The sequence below is a fragment of the Quercus suber genome, unplaced genomic scaffold (assembly GCF_002906115.3).
Source record: "Quercus suber isolate HL8 unplaced genomic scaffold, Cork oak 2.0 scaffold_78, whole genome shotgun sequence".
Lineage (NCBI taxonomy): Eukaryota > Viridiplantae > Streptophyta > Magnoliopsida > Fagales > Fagaceae > Quercus > Quercus suber.
In genome coordinates this window covers 1382153-1402235 of record NW_027069543.1, presented here as the reverse complement: position 1 = coordinate 1402235, position 20083 = coordinate 1382153, and the positions used below count along the sequence as shown (strand labels likewise).

The 20083-nt window shown below is 38.3% G+C and overlaps 1 protein-coding gene across 3 annotated transcripts in view; it reads left to right on the top strand.

The window, feature by feature from the left end:
* The window catches only part of LOC111992181 (protein SEEDLING PLASTID DEVELOPMENT 1), a 48678-nt gene that overhangs the window by 3399 nt on the left and 25196 nt on the right, over window positions 1–20083 (top strand). The window contains exon 1 of one of the 3 annotated variants that reach the window (XM_065773662.1): window positions 10724–10845. The exons of the other annotated variants lie outside the window; for them this stretch is intronic. The gene's annotated coding sequence lies outside the window, so the exon portion shown is untranslated. Of the gene's footprint in view, window positions 1–10723; window positions 10846–20083 lie in introns of those variants that run through there. 3 annotated transcript variants of the gene reach the window in all.

Here is a 20083-nt window from a genome sequence, read left to right as displayed (position 1 = left end):
CTGGACAACACCAGTTCCAGCTTGGTAAAAAGCCTCTGGGGTAGCCCTTTTGTAGATTGGGGGGCCTTAGATGCCATACATACAGCTGGTGGTGTCATTCTGATGTGGGATAGAAGGGTATTTGAGAGAGTAGATTTAGTGGTTGGTAGTTTTTCAATTTCAGTTTTGTTGAAGGGAGTGTCAGATGGCTTTGAATGGATTTGTTCAGGGGTGTATGGACCGACTGATGGAAGTTTTAGGGATGCAATGTGGGCTGAATTAGATTTAGTGAGATCACGGTGGGCTGGGGCTTGGTGCCTGTTTGGTGATTTCAACGTTATTCGTTACCCGGGTGAGAGACTTGGTTGTAATTCTTTTAGTCCAGCTATGTTTAATTTCTCGGATTTCATTGCAAAACATTCGCTGATTGATTTGCCTTTGGTAGGAGGTGAATATACTTGGTTTCGAGACTCGGCGGATAATCCTTCTATGTCCAGACTTGATAGAGTTTTGATGACAGCAGATTGGGAAGAGCATTTCTTAGATGTGACTCAAAGGACTCTCCCTAGGGTGGTGTCGGATCATTGTCCTTTGCTAGTGGAGGCGGGTGGTATGTCAAGGGGGAAGAGCCCTTTTAGATTTGAAAATATGTGGTTAAAGGTGGAGGGTTTGTGGATAAGGTTCGTCAGTGGTGGAATGGTTATCATTTCGTGGGACCTTCAAGTTACATTCTAGCTTGTAAGTTAAAAGCCCTTAAAAGGGATTTGAAGCATTGGAACAAGCATGTTTTTGGAGATGTAGCTTTTAGAAAAAAGAGTTTATTGACTGAGCTCTTAGACATTGATAGGAGAGAAGAGATGCAGATGTTGACTCAAGAGGACCGGAATAGAAGGTTAGTGGTTATATCCGATTTAGACTATTTGGCTTCTTTGGAAGAGATTTCTTCGAGGCAGAAATCCAAGACTCTTTTTATCAAAGAAGGTGATAACAACACACGGTTCTTTCATAGAATTGCCAATTCCCATAGGCGAAACAATCAAATTAGGGGAGTGGAGGTGGATGGCGTTCTCTTTGAGGAGGAGTCAGTTGTTACAGATCAGGTGGTGGGTTTTTATAAGAGATTATATCAGGAACCGGAAGCTTGGAGACCTACTATTGATGGGTTAGAGTTCACTTGTCTAGATGAAACTGAGAGGGATATGTTGGAGAGAGAGTTTGAGAAGGAGGAGAGTATTGAGGTTCTTAAGGAGGTGGAAGGTGATAAGGCCCCTGGGCCAGATGGGTTTACTATGGCTTTTTTTCAGAAATGCTGGAGTGTTTTAGAAGGGGATGTTTTGGCTTTCTTCAAAGATTTTCACAGTCAATGCGTTTTTGAGAAATCTCTAAATGCCACGTTTCTTTGTTTGATCCCCAAGAAGACCAATGCAGTAAATATCAAAGACTTTCGTCCTATTAGTCTTGTGGGTAGCCTTTATAAACTTTTGGCTAAGGTGCTGGCTCATAGACTTAGAGGGGTTTTGGATAAATTGATTTCTGACTCTCAAAATTCTTTTGTGGGAGGGAGACAAATCCTTAATTCGGTTCTAATCGCCAATGAATGCTTAGACAGCAGGTTGAAGAGTGGTGTTCCTGGTGTTATAATTAAGCTAGACATTGAGAAAACTTATGATCATGTGAACTGGAATGCACTATTTTATCTCATGGAAAGGATGGGATTTGGGGCAAGGTGGAGTAGGTGGATTAAGGCGTGCATCTCTACAGTTAAATTTTCAGTTCTGGTTAATGGATCTCCTGCGGGTTTCTTTGGTAGTTCTTGTGGTCTTCGCCAAGGGGATTCTTTGTCTCCGCTTTTATTTCTCATGGTTATGGAGGTGTTGAGTAGGCTATTGAAGAGGACAGAAAATGGTGGTTTTCTTTGTGGATTTCAAGCGGGGTCCCATAGTCATGGGGGTATCCATATCTCTCACCTTCTTTTTGCTGATGATACTATTTTGTTTTGTGATGCTTCTAGGGAACAATTATTATATGAGCGAATGGTGCTGATCTTCTTTGAAGCCATTACAGGCTTGAAAGTTAATGTAGGCAAGAGTGAGATTGTTCCTGTTGGCGATGTTGGGAATTTGAATGGTTTGGCTCGTATCCTTTGCTGCAAGGTGGGCACTCTGCCCATGAGATATTTGGGCATGCCTCTCGGGGCACACTATAAGGATTCATCCATTTGGAATCCTATTATAGAAAAGATGGAGAATCGGTTGGCTGGATGGAAAAGACTTTACTTGTCGAAAGGAGGTGGGCTTACTTTGTTAAAGAGTACCCTATCGAGTTTTCCCACTTACTTTTTATCGTTGTTTACTATCCCTCAGGCTGTGGCAGCAAGAATTGAAAGGATTCAGAGGAATTTCCTTTGGGGGGCCTCAGAGGAGGTCTTTAAGTATCCTTTAGTTGCATGGGATAAGGTATGCTTGCCCGTCGAATGTGGTGGTTTGGGAATCCGGAGGGTTAGGCTGTTTAACAAGGCTTTGCTTGGGAAGTGGTTGTGGCGTTTTGGGAGAGAGAATCATAGACTATGGCATCAGGTTATAGCAGACAAATATGGGGAGGCAAGAGGAGGCTGGTGCACTAGAGGGGTAAGAGGTGCTCACGGGTGTGGGATGTGGAGGAGTATCACAGAAGGAACAGGAAAATTCTTTAGCCAGATTCTGTATAATGTGGGGGAGGGCAGCCGTGTTCGTTTTTGGCATGACCCATGGTGTGGGCCTACTTCGTTGAAGGAACTCTTCCCTTCTATGTATGCTTGCTCAGTCTCTAAAGAAGCATGGGTATCTGACTTGGTTGTATCAAATTCAGAAGGAGGTAGGAGTTGGAATTTATTGTTTCGTCATGGTCCTCAGGATTGGCAGACAACCACTGTCTACTCATTCTTTGAGCTTATTTATTCCTCTATGCTGAGGGGTGAGGGGGAAGATCAGTTAGTCTGGAGATTGACTACATCTGGTGTTTTTGATGTGCACTCCTTTTATAAGCTATTATCTAGTCCTATCACTGATGATTTTCCTTGGGAGTGTATATGGCATAATAAGGTGCCTAAACGGGTGTCTTTCTTTTTATGGATAGCAGCTAATGATGGGATACTCACCATTGACAATCTTATTAAGAAAGGTCAGTTTTTGGTCAATAGATGTTGTTTATGTTGCTGTGATGGGGAATCAGTGGACCACCTTCTTCTTCACTGTAAGTTCTCTCATGCCTTATGGTGTGAAGTTTTTGCCGTGTTTGGGATTCAATGGGTAATGCCAAGGTCAGTGAACTCTTTTTTCTTTATTTGGAGAAACTGGATTGGAAAGCATTGTTCATCCATTTGGAATATGGTCCCGGCTTGTTTAATGTGGTTAGTTTGGCAGGAACGTAACGCCCGCATTTTTGAAGATAAGGCGAGAATGTTGGAACATTTAAAATGTTTAATTTTTCGTACTTTGTTTCTTTGGGCTCGTGTTTGGGGGTGGACAAATTGTACTGCTGTATCTGATTTTTTAGTTTCTATTTCCTGTAGCTCTTGATCTTCGTGTATTTGTTTCATTGTTCTAAGTGTTCACCATCGTGAACATGATGTTCAATTTTTTCAATAAAAGTTTTATTACCTATCAAAAAAAAAAAAACTACAGATATGAATAATAAACAACATTTCAATTTCCACTGCAAGAGCATCGCTGAGCATAAATTAGATTGATACCATCCTACAAAAATATGTTGAGTCTAGATCCAACAATATAAATTCTTCCTTACAGCCAAACATTTTCCTCATATAAGATATACCTACAAACCAACCATGATGACTGCATTATGGACCAAAGGACCTAGACATAGGAGAATAGAAATGAAGCACAGTTGCTAGGAATCACTGCACATCTAAATCTAAACCTTCAAATAGCCAAATTCAATTATTTTTCAAGTTTAAAATAGCCACATTCAATTAATTTTCTTCACCTTTTCTCTGCCTCAAACCAGCCCAACCTATGCTATTCCATAAACTAAGAACCTACTTCTCTTGAACCTGCTAGGTCATCATTCATTTTCTTACAACTTAAATTGAACTTAAAGGTCATGATTTGGCCTAATTATCTCATAGTCCAAGCACTACATTGTTTTACTTCACATTACCATGATCACATAAAAACCAAATCATCAATGTGTTTCCACTTAACCTCAAACTACGATGAAACTAATAAGAAATTTAAGTTTCAAACTACAACGGAACTAAGATAGAATATAGGTACTGTTCAATTAGCACACTGAAAGCGATTTTTCTTTGTAAAAAGAAAAACCAAACGTTGCTCCTAAAAGCAATTAAAAGTACATACAAAGTGCCAACTAACTGTTGTACAAAAACATATCTCCAAGATCACGAAAATTACAACGAACCCAATTCAAAATTGCAAATTTCCATAACATTCAAGCATAAAAATTTGAACTTTATCAGTTTAACTACTCTAAAACCAATTGAAGCAGTAAATAAATCAAATTAGCCTCAGATTCAAATCCAGACAACTAAAAAAAAAATAAAAGCATTAAAAATCACTCATGCTTGGTGAAAATCCTCGATAGAGAAAGACCCAGATGCGAAAAAGGAGAAATATCGAAAAAATCAAGACCCCACTGGCTACAAAAAATGAGAAGGTAGCAAAATTCTGTTCCTAACCCAGAAGGTAGCTTAGAAAAGGAATTCAATTGGATTTATAAGGACAGGTATTGGTGCCACAATTGTCAAGCTTACAAATCCTTCACTAGCTGCAAAAATTCCTATGCTACCATTTCAATTTCCTTCTCTTCTTTTTTTTTTGATAAGTAATAAGAAAGAAGTTGCACCAGCCGGGAAACATTTTTCCTTCTCTTCTCTAATGAAAGTTCAAGTGTATGATTATGGGATTGGTGTCATCTAATCTAATGTACCTTGCCTCCTCACCTACCACTGCATGATGCTTTTACCAAAGCACCAGCTCAATTGTACAACCTCATTGAAAAAATTCAACAAATAGCTACAAGAATTGTTTACACACACAATGAGTCTTGAAAAAAATGAACCAAAAGCTTATAACAATTCGCATGCTCTATTTATGTATATCAGTTCATAGAAGCATTTCATCAAACACATAATTTGCATTACAAACCAACGAATGAAAATAGAAATAGAAAATAAAAACAAACTCAAAACAAATCATTGAAAATTCTATGAAACAAAACCCACAAACAAATCAAACGAATCCTAAACAAAACCCACACACAAATCAGAGGAAACCCAAAAAAACCCACAAAAAAAAAAAAATGAAACCCATTGAAAACCCCAAAGCCTTTATGATTCAAATTTAGTAGAAAGAGAGAAATAGAGAGGATAAAGAGGAAGAAAAGAGTTGAGAGAGACAAACCTCGCTGCGAGAATGAGAAAGAAGCACTGACTACTGAGAATAGAGGAATAGAGTGCGTGACAGTTTCTGAGAACAGAGGGCAAGCGTAGGTAAGGGATTTCTAAATACCTGGGTATGTGAGGGGATTTTAAATCCATAGATTTGGACCCCTGAAATCCAAGATGGATTTGGGCCAAATCCAAATCCAACTCTTTTAACTTATCCAAACAATGGATTTGGATTTGGACCCGCTCAAATCCAAATCTATGTTATCCAAACAGACCATTAAAGAATTCAAGTGGACATATGTGTAAGTAAAAAAATCATGTAATAGAGCTAGATGACACCCCCAATTGTAGTACAATTTGATGGTGCAACCATAGTATGGTAAGAGGAAGAATATCCATCCCCTTTGGAAACCTAAGGTGAAGGCAAAGCCCAAGAATAAGTGTCCATGGTAGTTAACTACGGTTTAAAAAAAAAATGTTTGGTTATTCTAGCGTAAAGGGTATTTTAGTAATTCTACAATTGTTAGGTATGGGCTGTAGTTATGAGCTTAATAAGTTAGTCCTATTTAGTTTATGGGTCTTTGTGTATGGGCTTTGGTTTATAATTCAATTTGGGTTTGGTTTTCTAGTCAATGTAAAAGTCCTAGTTCTACTATGTAATTGTCTCTTATTGTATTCAAACAAGTTAGAGTTAATAAAATTCAGTGTTTAAGTATTAAGGCGCGTTGGCCTTAGGGTTATTTTTCCTCCCTCTCTTTTCTCTTACTCTCCTCTCTCTCTTTCTAACTAGAGTACACTTTTGGCCTTTAAAGTTTGGGTTGTTTTTATTGGCCTGTTTCAAATTTTAATCTTGCTCTCTCATGTTTAATTCTATTTTATATTCCTCCCACAGTTCATTTCCACTTTCCATTTGTAATTTGACTGCTTGTACTACGACGGCACAAATCAAGAACCAGATTACAACGATCAATAAGATTGGGGAGAGATAAACAAGAACAAGATGGCAAAACTAAACTCTAATCAAGGAGAGTACAGAAAAAGAAAGACTTAATTCTAGAATAGACTGTTCATAATTCTTAAAGCATATAGCATTTCGCTTCCGCCATAAACACCAAAACAAACATTGCGGCACAAACCTCCATAAATCAATATTTCGATGTCTACTGAACTTGCTTTGCCAAGAATCTTACTGCTCACTAACTTTATACGGCATAACCCAATGGATACCAAACAAGCAAAATAGAAAATACCATAGACCACAACTCATATGTTATAGGACAATGAAAAAAAAGGTGATCCACTAATTCCCCACACCTTTTACACATAAAACACCAATCTAGCACTGCAATATGCCACTTTCAAAGATTAATTGTAGCTAAGATCTTACCTAAGGTAGTGGTCCAAGAAAAGAATGCTACTCTAGGAGGAACATTTGATTGCCACACCATTTTCCAAGGACAATAGAGGATAGGAGATAAAGAGTGATAGAAATTTTGAACCTCAAAACCTCTACTTATTGCTTGGTTTTAGCAAAGTTTGTTAGCACCAACACCCTGCACATTTGTGGAAAAAAGCATATCCAAAAATAGAGCTAATGAGTCTACCTCCCAATCTTGCGCTAGAGGCCTCCCATCAGAGAAATGCATGACCTCCAACACTAAAGACTCCCTTGCCCGACTAATGCTATACAATTTTGGAAATTCTTTCTTAAGAGAACAATCCCTACACCATACATCCTCCCAGAACTTTACGCTAGTACCATCACTCACATCAAACTGAAGAAATTTAGTAAAAGCCAGCCAACCACTTCGAATGGATTTCCACGTTCTAACACCATAGGTCCCTGACATTGGTTTTGTACACCAACCATTCCCTCTGTCCCCATATTTTGCCTCAATGACCCTTCTTCAAAAGGCCTCTCTCTCTGTTTCATACCGCCACAACCATTTGCCAAGCAAAGCAGAATTAAATCTTCTCAGATGCCTAAACCTCCATTATATGCACTGGCATACAAACCTTAGACCAGACGTACCTTAGGAGCATGAATACCACTCCAAAGAAAGTCTCTTTGTAGTTTTTCCATACGATTAGTTGGGAAGCATGGGTGCAGCAATCTGGTCGCTGCAGCCTTGGGGACGCGGCGTGCGGCTTGGACACGGCTGCACTCACGTCCCAAAATTTTTTTAGTGTTGTAGATATGCTAAAGAAGCTTCAAGCCCAAGGTGCCCATGTGTATGGTTAATAAACCATACACTTTACAATCAGCTACCACCATTTTTTTTTTCACAACTTCCAAGCATGTGCATAAATATTTTATATAAAAAAAATATTAAAATTAAAAAGTTTTATTATATAAAAAGTAGTGTTATGAGCACAATATTTTCGCAATAATTTTACAACAAATTTTTGGTAATAAGTTGTTAATGGTTCTCATTTGGATTCACCACTTACTTTTGATAAGTTGTACTATTGAGTTAATTTCTTAATTGAAAAACGATATCCTGATTTCTTTTCTTTTTTTGCTAAGTAAAAAAATATGTTGATTGCTTCTTTTGTTTTATAAATTTTACTGTAGATTTAAAAAAAATATGTTGATTGCTTTTTTTCTTTTGTTGGTTTATCATGTAATGGTTATGTATTCACTTTATTATCTACTATTGCTTTTAAATTGATATATGTTTACCATTATATGAAAAAAAATGCTTATCAATATATAGAAAATAAAAATAAAAATATATTTAATAATTAATTAATAAACGTATCCCGCCACACCCATGTCCTACTTTTTCAAAAATTTCCATGTTGCTGCATTGTACCCGCACCCAAATCTGTGCAGGTGCTTCCTAGATGATTAGCGATCTTTACCGGAAGGAGAGAAAGGAAATAAGTACACAAACTGGATAGAGTACTCTTAATAAGATTTACTTTGCCTCCCATAGATAAATACAACATTTTCCACCCAGCTAGATGCTGCTCCATCTTCTCCAAAATAGGGTTCCAAATTGTCTCCTCTTTATAGGTAGCTCCTAACGGAAGGCCCAAGTATTTCAAAGGAAGTGAAGACTATTGACAACTCAAAATCTCCACTAATTCATCCATATTAGGCATGTTACCAATTGGGACCTATTCTGACTTCAACAAATTCATTTTTAACCTTGACACCACTTCAAATCTAGCAAGGTGCATGGACATGGACACAGGTACGGGTACAGGTACGATATGGCAACACGAGCAATTTTTGAAAATTATAATATGATACGGTTGATAGAAAACTGTTATGATATAAGTACAACACGGATATGACAACCCAAATGAAGTGTCCGTGCAACCTAGCTGCAAGAATCCCAAGCAAAGCAGCTAAATGATGTGAGTCGGCATCACAAAAAATAAGTGTATCATTTGCAAATAAGAGATGAGACACTGTTAGCAATGTACCAGCTGAATTACCTACTGAGAAGCCTGAAAATTGACCCAAAGTAGCAGCCACATTCGACATATGACCTCTGTGACAATATAAAAAAGGAGCGGAGATAATAGATCCCCTTGATGAACACCCCTAGTGCTTCCAAAAAAATCAATCGGAGTACCATTGATCAAAATAAAGAATTTGACACTTGATATACACCACATAATCCACCTTCTCCATTTTTTTGAGAAGCCATACCACCTAAGCAAATACATAAGAAAATTACAATTCACATGATCATAAGCTTTCTCAACATCCAAGTTGCAAATAACCCATGGCACCCCTGTCTTCATTCTACTGTCTATACGTTCAGAAACAATTAAAATAGAATCCAAAATCCTAGGAAGCACTTGCATGGATACGGGTACGGGTAGGGCATGGGCGAGGGGTGTGCATGGTTCAATCGGTGTGATTATTGGGCCAATTTACAACCGCACTATAGGGATTGGTTACCTCTTCTCCATCTCCGATCATTGTTGTTGGAGGTCTGTTCTCCGACCTCCATCGGTACGGTTTTTGGGCATTGGGTTGGCTCAGTTGGTTGGTTTTTCTAACCCACATACTCAAAAATTGAAACCCACACTTTCATGGCCATAAATCGAAACTTGCATACCCACAAATCAAAACCCATGTGTTCACAACCATAGATTGAAAACTCATATCTACAAACCTCAAAGAGAAAATCAAAAGTTCAAAAGAGCTAGCTAGTACCTTGACAATCTAATCAATACCCAGTTACCTACAAGAAAAAAAGAGTTGATTCAAGGAGATTGGAGAAGGCAACCAGATTTCAACAGAGAGATGGTAGCAAGCGGTGGCTAGGGTTAGGGTTTGAGAGAGAGAGAGAGAGTGACGCATCAGAGAGTTCGTTGTGAGAGGAGAGGGGCTTTCTCGTTTCAATTGTTTGTGAGAGACTTTGGTTGACACCCAAGCCAACTACTATATTTAAGAACTAATGATCCCAAGGGCCAAAGCCCAAGCCTAAGCCTAGCCTAGCCTAAATCAAGTAGAGAAAAATTGTGCAATTTGATTTCAACGGTCAAGCCCAAGCCTAACCCAAATTAATTAGAGAAAACTAAGCTTATAGTCCTAAAAATAAAACCCAAACCAGCCCATGAATATCAAAACCCTAGCCTCAGTCCACATCCCCCTCTCATATTCCACTTAGCTCTTTGTTACAAAATTCGGTATGTCTTGTTCTTTCCAACTCTCTATATACGTTTTTCTAACTCTATATATATCGGTGTGGTTTGGTTAGCATCGGAATACACCATCCAGCTCCGACGGGAAGACTGCACCGGCGTTGAAATCAACTATCTTCTCCGATTGCTGACTTTGGTTCAGTTGGTCGGCTTGTAGAGTGGTGCGGCTCAGTTGGTTTCGGGGCAGAGGGTTGGTGCAGTTTGGTGCTTGAACACCCTTAGGTATGACGACATTGCAATTTTTGAAAAAGGACACAATTGCGGTAGGATATGTTTATTAATTAATTATTAATTATATTTTTATATATGGTTAAGCATTTATTTTTCATATAATATTAAACATATATCAATTTAAGAGAAATAATGAATATTTTATTTCTATATATTATTAATAATTTATTTTTTTTTATCAAAGTAAGAGTAATAATGGATAATAAAACAAATTCATTATTATTAAAGGATATTCAAAAATTAGAATACGAATAAAGGATAAAGATTTTTATTAATTTTAAAATGTAATATTATTATCTAGAGCATGAATGTTTTCTTTATTTTGTGAAATGGTATTCGATTCCTCTTGTTTTAGTGTCTCGGTTTTGTCCTGTATTTTTAAATTTTTATTTTTTATTTATTTTTTTAAAAAGGACACAACTGGGACACCCATGCAGAAGTATCTAAGGAGTGTCAAGTGTCTGATGCGTGTCTGACAAGGGTGCGACACCCTAAATGAAGTATCTGCACTTCCTAGCCAAATATGCCTACCTTTAACAAAGGCATTTTGAGAATCTGAGGTAAGACTATGCACTTCCCTTTGAGCAATTGAATAGCCAAAACCTTAGATCTAATAACATACATCCCTCCCACCAAACTAGTAGGATGAAAATCCTTCACTTCCACAGCATAAGATTTCTTGGGAATGAGGGCAGGGAAAAAAAGATTAAGAGTCTGTTTCTCATCAGTTTTGGCTTTTAGTTTTTAGTTTTTATCTTTTATGTACAGTTTTTTAAAACTTCATTTTTTTTCCACGTTTTCTCACTTTTTTCAAGGTAGAAGTATATTTTGGCAAACTTACAACAAAATGCTTTCAGCAAAAAGTTAGATAAGCTGTTCCTAAACAGATACTAAGACTCTTCTCAAACACAGCTTGCTCATGGAAATTATGAAGGACAACCATAATATTTGATTTCAAGATGCTCTAGCAAGATTGAAAAAAGGCCATGGAGAAACCATTGGACCTAGTGACTTATCATCGTTGAACCCACTAACCATCCCAAATACCTTATCCTCGTCAAGGTCTATCCAACGACATAGCATCTTCCTTAGAAATTCTTCCAAACTCCATAAGTTCTATGGTTGCTTCTGGAGGGGTGCTTGTGATGTGGGACAGAAGGGTGGTGGAAATTTTGGAGGAAGCAGTGGGTCGTTTTTTGGTTTCTTGTAGGTTTAAAAATGTGGTTGATAAATTTGAATGGGCCTTTACTGGAGTTTATGTGCCTAATTCTAACAAAGACAAAAGGTTGTTATGGGAGGAGCTATCTGGTTTGTGCAGCTGGTGGAATGTGCCTTGGTGTGTGGGAGGTGATTTTAATATTGTGCAATTTCCCTCTGAATGCTCGGGCTATCTCTTTTACTCTGGCTATGCTCAGTTTTCTGATTCTATCACTTAGCATGGTTTGATTAATCTTTCTTTTGAAGGTGAGAATTTCACTTGGTCTAATTCTCGTGAGGTTGTTTCAAGGCCAAGGCTGGATAGATTTCTTGTGACAGCAAATTGGGGGGGAGAAGTTTCCTTTTGTTTGTCAAAAGCAGTAGTCTAGGTTGTTATCAGACCATTTTCCGATTCTTCTAGAGGGAGGTTATTTTCATAAAGGAAGGAGGCCTTTTAATTTTGAGAATATATGGCCGAAGGACGAGGGTTTTGTAGAAAGGATACGCTCCTAGAAGGGGTCTTATCATTTTCATGGAGCTCCTAGTTTTGTTTTAGCAACTAAATTGAAGGCTCTGAAGGTTAATCTCAAGAGATGGAATGTGGAGGAGTTTGGTAACGTAGAAGAAAATGGGAAGAAGTTGTGGAGTGATCTTCAAGTGACTGTTAAGGATAGTCATGCTCTTACGGTGGAGGAAAATTTGGATAAGGAAAGAATTAGCAGAGAGTTGGAGAAAATGGCTTTGTTGGAAGAAATTTTTTGGAGGAAGAAATCAAGAGTTTTTTGCATTAAAAAATACGAACACAAAATTCTTTCATCGTATGGCCAACTCTCATAGAAGGTTTAATTCCATTGATAAGCTTATGGTGGATGGGGTGATGTCCTTCGACCAAGGATCCATTGCGGAGTGTATTACTCATTTTTATAGACTGTTTTACTCTAAAAATGAGGTTCATCACCCTATTCAGGATGATAAAATAAACCCAGTCCACATGTGGACCATCCCATAGACTAAGGATAATTCCTCTAGTTATAAGCTTCAATTTAGTTTCCTAAAGACAAATGATATCTGCCCTCCAATTCCTTATCAAATCTCTAACTTGAAGCCTTTTCCTTGCTCATTCAAAGCCCTAATGTTCCATGAAAGAATTTTCAGATTCATTGATGTACCACAACAGCCCGATCCCTACTAACCTGTCTTCCTCTAGCTGAGTTAGTCTCACCACTCTAGGTACTCGTCAAATTTTTAAGTTCCCAACATCCCGGTGACCCTTCTGCCCCACCTTGACCATTTTCTTTTGTAAACCTTCTACACGCAACTTCTCTTTTTTCCTAGCTTCTAGAACTAAGAACAACTCCGTAACTTGCATTCAACAACATTTCAGAGATATTATTTCATGAAATAATTAAACATTAGGGCACCTAAAGGTTAGATTACTAATAAAAATGGATTGTATGACCAATATGAAAATGGAATCAAACATGAAGAGTTAAGATGAAAATTTTGAAATGTAAAGGGCCAAATGAAACAACCCCAGACTTTAAGGGTCTAGAATATGCTTTTGGCATGACCTTTGGTGTGGTCATGATTCTAAAGGATGCTTATTTAACATTTTATAACATTGCAGTGAACAAAAGAGGTTAGTAGCTGATTAATTAGAGTGACACACTGGCGAACTTCATTGGAATATTATTTTATTCTGATCACAGCATGATTGGGAGATATATATATCATGGGTCAGTTGTTAAAGTTATTATATGCAGTCTGCATTAGTCCTAGAGGAGGATGGAATGTTGTGGGTTTTTTTTTTTTTTTTTTTTTTAATGAGAAAAGGAAAAGAGAATGCCACATAAATAGATGTCAATAGACCCTTTTCAATGAATACACTTCACAAAGAAAGGAGATCTGGGATCAACAAAATATACAAAGGACATCCAAGGGATCCTGCCTAGAGCAAGCATCCAATCAAACAAAGAGTGCAAAATATGCTCTTTGATGACAAGAGTAAAACACTTAATTCCATAAAAAAAAACCCTCCATTTTTTTGAGCATCACCCAAGCTAGCCCAATGACGAAAGTCCATATATGTTGCCAAAGAACAATGAAGAGGCAAGTGATCAATAGATTCCCTAATGCTTTTACACAGACAACATTGGTCAATTATCAATATGTGCCTTTTTTTTTTGAAGGTTGTCAATTGCTAAGATTTTCTCAAGGGTTGCAGTCCACTTAAAGAATGCCACCTTTTGAGGGTCCTTAGCCATTTGAATACCCTTCCATGGGCAAGTACATCTTGGTAGAATCCTTGAGGGTATTGTACCATGTGCAAACCTCATACACACCTTTCTTTTAAGGCATCCACACGGTTGCTAATTACTTGGCAAGGAAAGCAAATTATCATATAGAAACTTAAGAAAAAGTCTGTTGTTTCCAACTCCAAGTCCTGAAAAGAGTGTAAGAATTTTTGGACAATTAGTAATTTTTCATGGTATCAAAGCTAAAAATCTTGAGTTTGATTCCTGGTTTTATTCTACCCCCCATTTAAAATGTTACAAATCCCATGTGTTGGGCCCCTTAATAAGGGGGAGTTTAGCCTACACGTGAGGAGTGTTAAAACTATTTTTAATAATTCACCAATTTCTAGAAGCTTGAGCTTTTGGGAGAATTGGTAATTTAGCATGGTATTAGAGCCACTCTCCTGTGGCCAATTGCTTTTGATCTTTCAAAATTTCTATAATTTTTTTCACCCACCAAACAGATTTATGCAATGCCTAACTAGTTGTTTCTGTTGTTCTCGATTGTCGATAGTTGTTTTCTTGTGCAACCTTTAGATCTAAGTTTGTTGGTTGTTCTCAGTGGATGCTGTTGTTAGTTGTTCTTGATAGTTGCTGTTGTTGTTGTGGGTGGTTGTCAGTGGTTGCTATTGTTGGTGGTGGTTGTCTTGTTGTCCTCATTGTCGTCATCAGTGGTTGTCGCGGTGGCTGTTGTTGGTGTTGCAGATCCAACCTAAAGTAAGATGTGACCTGAGTTCCAGATCTGACCCATAACCCAACTTGGTAGATTTTGGTGGTTGGCCTTTGTTTTTGTTGTTCTTGGCAGAAGATCGGTGATGGTTTCCAACTGTCCACCGATTTCTGCTGTTCTTGGCATTTCTTGATGGCTTTTTTGCTGTTGGGTTGTTGTTTTCGGTGTATTCTAGAGAGTCTCAGCAGATCCGGTGCTCCATAGTGGGTTCCAGCTTGTCCCGATGGTTTTCTGGTCATGGAGGTTGCTTTTTGGAGCTCGTGGTGGCTTTTCCTCTATCTCTTGATAGTTTTTGGTGGTCCCAGGGTGTTTTTCTCTTTGGTTCTTGGTGGTTGTTGCCAGAGTTGTTGGTTGTTAGCATAGTGGTTGCCAGTGAGTTCTGAGGTCATTGATATGTTGGTCATAGTTAACGGGGAATACCCTTGTTTGGTTCAAGGTTTAAGCTATTCCCTTTCTAAGATAAGGATAACTTAATCTTGTATAGGGATAAAACTTGTTTGGTAGCTAAAGAGTTGTGTGGGTACAAGTACTTGGCTATTCCTTATCTAGGATAACTTAATCCTGAATAGAGATAAGATATTGTTTGGTGGATTTTGGTTGTATTTTGGCTGTCCCTTATACATGATAAGTATAACCTAACCCTATAAAACCTCTATTTGGTTACTTGTTTGGTATTGAAGACCTTTAGCCGGTTCATCTCAGTATTTTGGACGGTTTGTATTCAATTTTGGCTAGTTCCCTAAGGTTTTGGCAGGTTCACATCTCTTTTTAGCCTTTTCAAGCAAGTTGGCACTATGTAGAAATTGTTTAGAGTTGTTTTACAAACTGAACTTCTATGACTATATGCTCCAGCTTGAGGGGGTGTGTTAAAGATATTGGTTTTATGTTGATGTAATGGCCCAAGAGGCCTAGTTATGTTGTAAGCCCATGTAGGGCTAACCCTAGCTTCTAGTCTCTATATATACCATATCAAGGGATCACTGTAATAGTTGACTTGATTATATAGTAAAGATGTAGCCATTAGGGTTTTATCCAATGGACAGGCCGTTCAGAACCATATTATTCCTTGTGTTCTCTCTTTCTTGCTTTTGTTTCACTATATTATTTTATTCTTGTCTTTAATAAACTTCTCCCTCAGATAGGTTAGCTAGATAGGAAGATATTGATACCTTGTCCATTGCTAAGGCAAAGAGGTCTTGGAACATGTCCTTATGAGAGTGGTCACCACACCAAATGTTTGTCCAAAGCCTCACATTGGAGTTATCTCGCACCTCGAATCATAAGAATTTGGAGAAGGAATCCCACCCCCTCATATACTTTTCCACAATGGTCCCATATGAACCCCCAATATATTCTGTTGGTCATCATACTTAGTGAAATTTACTCTTTTCCCAAGGTGGTTGTAGTCCACTCCAAATCTCTTGAGCCACTTCCCTCGGAGAGCTTGCTTTAAGGTACTAAGCTTTTTGATACCTAAACCTCCCTCATTAAAAGGGAGCAAACCACTCTCCAATTAACAAAATGAAACTTTTTGGTAGGAATGGAAGATAACGTATTTTTAATTATGGTCACTCTTCCTCCTTTGGATGGGGACAACTTTTTCCATCCTTTCCAAAATAGGGTTGCAGATTTTGCCAGCTTTGAATGTAGAACCCAAAGGTTTGCTTAGGTAGCTCATAGGCGGTGAGCCAACCTTGCACCCTAGGACACCTGCAAGACCTGTCAAATTCCCTATGTGTTTCACTGGGACCAATTCACTTTTGTGCAGATTCACTTTGAGTTCAGACATGGTTGCAAGGCAAATAAGAACACATCGAAGGTAATCAAGCTATTTAGGTGATGCAAAACACAATGGTGCCATCTGTGAAAATGTGGAAAATATCATGAACGCTTTTATTATCAACCCCAACTTTAGAGCCTGTAATCAAACCACTGAATTTTCCATCCATATCGTTTAGGGTCTCTAGTATCTCGTCTTTAGAGAATACTCTTTCCAGCCATCTACAACTTGTTTCACTAAGAGAAGGCAAGTCTAGCCAATTGGCATCTCCAATATTCAAACTCAGAACAGAGTTTTTTATAGAAATGAACAATCAATCCCTTTACTTTCTATTCTTGTGAAAGATGTGCACCATCCCCTTCAAGCTTGCCAATAGTAAAGTTTTTGTTGGAATTGGCTTGTCTAAACCTTGTATTGTTGTCTCCATCTTTCAACCAGAGTGCTCTAGATTCTTGGTGCCAATTAATTTCCTCATGATGTGTCAAATTTTCAAATTCAAAATTTAACTCATCCTTCTTTGCCTCTCCTTATTTGAGAGGGCATCTACTTCTTCCTTTTCCAGCTCTTTTAATCCTTCCAAGATTGTCTTTTTTCTCATCCCAATTTTCCCAAACTCATCTCAATTCCATTTCGGCAGGTCCTCCTTCAAGGCTCATAATTTCTTAACTAGAACATAGCTAGGTGAGCCAGTAAACTGGTAATGTTTCATGATACATTCACTTTCTCCTAGAAGCCTTCAACCTTTGAGCCAAATATTTTCAAATTGGAATGGCCCTTACCGCGTTGGAGATTCTTTGTCTAATAAGAGAGGATAGTGATCTGATAAAGCTTGAGGCTTGAGACTCTGGATGGATTTATCAAATCTCTTCTTCCACTCAGTTGAGACTAGAAAAAGATCAAATCCAAGGCCAGCTGTGCATCTCGTGATTAGTTAGACCATGTAAAATTTCCATCCTCCAAGGGGAGATGAATCAAGTGCCTCTCATCAATAAAGTCTGAAAATTCCCCCTTTGCTAGCATAAGCCTTTTTGTGTCCTTTTGCTAGAAAACTTATTAAAATCCTTAGCAATGCACCATGGATTGGTCCATCTGTCCCCCATGCTCCTTAGCTCCTCTTGTAGCTTACACTTCATCCTGTTGTCATTAGGTCCTTACACCCTCAAAAACACTCAATGGGGGCCACCTTCTATGGAGCTGTATAAAACTGATAGAAAAGTAACCGGACCAACAATCCTGTTTTTCAATAGCTCTTTTATTTCACATCAACAAAACACCACCTGAATGTCCCATTACCCTCAAGCCTCCCAGTCTATAAATGGACTACCATTGGTGAGAGGCAACCATGGGTGAACTTTTTTTGGACAACTGTAAGGGGAAAGATTCTGACCATAGATATCTTGCCTAAAAGGGGTATCATGGTTTTGGATTGGTTTTGCATGTGTAGAGATAATGGGTAATTGGTAAACCACTTGTTCTTACATTACCCAGTAGCCCGTGTTTTATGGAGTTTGAGCTGTAGTTTGGTTGGCTTTTCTTGAGTGTTTCCTTGAAAGGTGATTGAATTTTTGGCATGTTGGAAAGGACAGTGGGAAAGATGCAAAGGATTGGAGAGATGGAAGATTATTCCTCATTGCTTGTTGTAGTGTATTTGGCATGAGAGGACATTTGAAGAAAGGGAGTTAGCAATTGAGGATTTATAACAACTATATTTAAGGACTCCCTTTGACTGAATGAAAGTTGCGAGATAAGTCTCTTCTTTGAGCTTTCATGATTTTATTAAAATGTTTTTTTTTTCCAATAAGTAATAAAGATTTATTGATATAAAAAAAAGAGACACCCAAGTACACAGAGAGTATACAAGGGTGTACATGTCAAATACAAAAATCATATAAATCAAGTAAATCCAAAATTGAAGAAAAAGGTTGGTTTGTCCACACTTAGACCAGCCTGAAAAATAGAAGCTTGAGATCAGGCATAGAATGCTCATTATTTTCAAAACACCTACTATTTCTTTCCTTCAAAATACACCACATCAAACAATGAGGAACAACAATCCATACATCTCCATTATGATGGCGACCAAATCGACCTTGCCAGCAAGCAAGAAGCTCAACAATAGACATTGGCATAATCTAACAAACTCCAAATAAACCAAAAACCATATTCCACAACTCCAAAGCAACTGAACAATGGAGGAATAGATGGTCAACGGTTTCACTATTACACTTGCACATATAATACCAATCTAAAATGCATACCTCTCTTTTTCCTTAAATTGTCAATTGTCAGAAATTTCCCTAAGGCAACAGTCCATACAAAGAAAGCTACTTAAGGAAGCCAACATCTCTTATCCTCCCCAATCTCCCTTATAGGAGTGCCATAAATGGTATTTACGAAGCTCCAGAAAGCTTCCAATTACCGATTATGCAAATCCTTACAAAAATGTATCTCCTAATGAAGGACTCCAATGGTGTACCTCATTAGATCAACCACACTTGCCTCTTTGTTTCAACAAATCCTATATAATTCAGGATGGTAGTCTGTAAGAGAAGATGTTCCACACCATCGATCTAGATAGAATTGCGCTTTTGATTTATCTCCAATTTCATGCAAAATAAACTGAGATAAAGAGGGCCACTCCCTTTTGAGGGATGTCCTCAGAAAATCATTAAACCCATTGAATTTTTCCTGAAACCATTCTGAGTAATTGTCCTTACCCAGCAATTTCTCCACATCCAGAGTTGCTAACCCTTCACAATTATCCATAACACCCATAGGCAAAGAGAACCAGTGGTTAAATAGTTAGAGGCAGCAAAGGCCCCTCAGTATATTGAAAAGCATCCTCAGAATAGACATTTGAAACCCAATCCTCCACAACAACATCATCCCCTTTTTCCTGTCCTAATATTATCTCCTTAGATTCCAATGACACCCCCGGTACCATCGCCAATTGATTCGAGTCATCCACACTGTCAACAACATCTCTCGGTGGCAAAGAAATTTGAATCGGAACTGCCACCCTCCTCCCATCTCTCAATTCAAGAACCCACTACTTGGCATTCCCACATTTTTTGATGACGTTGTTTGTATGCTTATGGATGATTTGTTGGATGTCACGTTGCAAGGCCACATCACCTTCAGAATACAGACGGACGCATCGGAACACTGAGACTCATCCACGGAAGCATCAGAATTGTTGATCACTGAGAGAAGCTTCTCGGTGCATGTCGGTTCCATGTGGGTTGGAGTTGGCTCAACTTCGGTCTTATTGCTACCCACTAGAGAAGATATTGCCGAAGTATTTGGGTGAGAGAGAGGAACATGCGAGGAAGGCTTAGAGTGTGGGTGGGTCTGATTTTGTGTGAAGATGGAAGGAATACTGGGCTGGTATGGTCTGGGCTGCCACTTAAAAATAGGTTTTTGTTTGGGCTTATTATTGTAAAGGTTTGGAACTTGGCCAACCGAAGGGTCCACCTCAAAAACCTTGGACCAGCTAATCCCCCACTTACCATTAGGCCTGCGTTCCATCCTAATATAAAGATCCATAATCAACCCACCTTTAGCACTGTTTGAAACAATTCCATTTATGACAGATGTGATCTTCTCCCCAATCTGTGCTTTCTCCTTCCCAAAGTTGCTCTTCTGTGAATCGTGGGTTTGATTACCAGGATTTGCAAAATTTGAATTTTGAGAATTCAGCATTAGGGTTTATTGTTGTATACATCCTGTGAATTAGGGTTAAACCAGTTTTATTTCAATGAATTTTATTATTTAAAAAAAAAAAGGTATTAAGGCTG